The sequence below is a fragment of the Lipotes vexillifer genome, unplaced genomic scaffold, assembly GCF_000442215.2.
Source record: "Lipotes vexillifer unplaced genomic scaffold, Lipotes_vexillifer_v1.1 scaffold474, whole genome shotgun sequence".
Lineage (NCBI taxonomy): Eukaryota > Metazoa > Chordata > Mammalia > Artiodactyla > Lipotidae > Lipotes > Lipotes vexillifer.
The window spans coordinates 2,570,594-2,573,357 of NW_006772385.1; positions in this window are offsets into that span (position 1 = coordinate 2,570,594).

The following is a 2,764-nucleotide window of genomic DNA, read 5'->3' on the forward strand; positions in this document are numbered from 1 at the left end:
ATGCGGGCCTCTCACTGTTGTGGCCTCTCCCATTTGCGGAGCACAGGCTCCGGACGCGCAGGCTCAGCGGCCATGGCTCACGGGCCCAGCCGCTCCGCGGCATGTGGGATCCTCCCGAAACGGGGCACGAACCCGCGTCTCCTGCATCGGCAGGCAGACTCTCAAGCACTGCGCCACCAGGGAAGCCCCTATTTTTAGTTTTTTAAGGAACCTCCATACTGTTCTCCATAGTGGCTGTATCAATTTACATTCCCACCAACAGTGCAAGAGGGTTCCCTTTGGTCCACATCCTCTCCAGCATTTGTTGTTTGTAGATTTTCTGATGATGCCCATTCTAACTGGTGTGAGGTGATACCTCATTGTGGTTTTGATTTGCATTTCTCTAATAATTAGTGATGTTGAGCAGCTCTTCATGTGCCTTTTGGCCATCAGTATGTCTTCTTTGGAGAAATGTCTATTTAGGTCTTCTGCCCATTTTTGCATTGGGTTGTTTGTTTTTTTTTAATATTGAGCTGCATGAGCTGTTTATATAAAAAATGTTTTAGTTTTCAATACACGATTTTCTTGATATATATGGTGTGCTTTAGGAATATAATTTATTCTTTTCTATATGGTTAACCAATTAGAATCCCTACATTCTCCACCAAATTGGGGTGCTAACACTGTCATGTATCAGGTTTCATGACTTGTGTAATCAAAAAGCCCTTTTCTTAGATCAGATTCAACAACATTTTATTATATGGTTATGATTAAATGTGTTTTCATTGAAAAATAAAGTGTGGCTTAGGTGGGTTAATCTCGATCTGCTGAGCAGCAAGCAGGAAAGGTGTAAAAGAGAACACTGAGGCAGGGAGACCAGTTAGGAGTTTACCACAAGTTCAAGAAAATGAGGTTCTGAATCATGACGGTGATATGACAGTGGAAAGGACAAAAATGTGAGAAAACTCGCAGGAAAAGAACTGACAGTATTTGGTAAATAATTCAATATGGAAAGTAAAGTAAGCTAAATGTTAAGTGTGACTACAAGTTTTGAGATTGGATGACTCAGGTTTTAGGAAAAATGAGATTATTTCAATGTTAAATTTACTAAAATTGATATGGCTAGAGGTTACTGAGGTAGACATTTAGGAAGTTTTTGTATATAGTTAGGTTAAATCTGTTGGAGAGATACTTTTAATAAATTTTGTTGGATTATGCATTCTTATTGTTTCATAGGAATTCTTTATATATTCTAGCTACAAATCCTTCCAGGAATATCTTCTTCTGTTTGTGTCTTTTTGTTTGTTTTTAATCTTTTTATGGTATCTTTTGAGAAACGGAAGTTCTTAATTTCTATGTAGTCAATTCATTTCCTTCATGTTGCACATTCTATTTAAGAAAGTTTGCTGTGGGGTCATGAAAATATTTTCCTATATTGTATTTTAATTATATTTTTAACAGTCACATAGATATTTAATCCAAATGAAATTGAGTGTTTATGGTATCAGGTAAGGATACATTATCATTTTTTTCCCCTTACGGATACTCAATTATCCCAGTACCATGTTGAAAATTCCACTTGTCTCCCATGAATTTTTAAAACCACCTTGGTCATATATCAACTGATAAATGGGTGAGTCTATTTCTAAGTATTTCATTCTATTTCATTTCTCTAATTGTCAATCTGTGTAAACACCACCTGATTTAAATTTCTATAACTTTATTAAAAATCTTGATATCTAGTAAGGCAACTTCTCCAAACTTTTTTTCTTCCTCAGTTGAATAGTGTCTTGACAGTTTTTTGATCCTTGAAACTCACTACAAATTTTAGACTCAACATGTTAATTTGTACACACACACACATCTGATGGGATTTTTATTGACACTGTACTGAATTTACATAACAATTACAGAGCTGTCATCTATATGATATTAGTCTTTGAGTTCCTGAGCATGGTGTACCTCTTGATTTATTTAGGTCTTCTTTAGTGTTTTTCAGTACAGTTTTATTTTTGTCCATAATGATTTTGCATATTTTTATTAAGTCTATTTCTGAGTATTCCATAAGTTTTTATTTTAGTTTAAAAAATATTTTTCAACTCTGTATTATTGGTGTATAAAATGCAACACATTTTTACCCTGCAAATTTACGAAAGCCTTCTTATTCTAGAAATTATCTATAGTACTGTTGGATTTTCATGACACTTATATCTCTTGAAAGTAATGATATTTTAATTTCTTCCCTTCTGTTCTTTCTATTGTTTATTTCCTTTTATTCCCTTTTGGTATTGGCTAGAAACTCCAGTACAAAGTTGAGAAAAATGGGGCATTCTAGTCATTGTCCTGATTGCAGAAGGAATGTTTTTGTCATTAAGTATGATATTTAGTGGTAGTTGTTTTTGTAGATACTCTTTATTAGATAAGGAGAGTTTGCTAATTGAAAAATAATCAAGGTTGAATTATTGAGCTGGACCAAGAGAAAGGGAAATAGAATGGGAAAGGAGAGTCCATTGAAGTTTTTATTCTAATTTTAATAGTTTCAATCTCTAAGTGTTCTATGTAGTTCCCACCCTCTTCTTTCTTTCCTTCTGTCCTTTCCTTCTTTCCTTTCTTTCTTCCTCTTTTTTTGTCTTTTTTAAATATATTCTCTTATTTTTCCCTTATATTTTCAGGGTCCTCTTAATTTTTTAAATAGATAAGTTTAACATTTATATTTTGTCTTCTAATTCCAATATCTGGAATCTTTACATATCTAACTTTGCTGTCTGTTGTTTCTATTACCTCT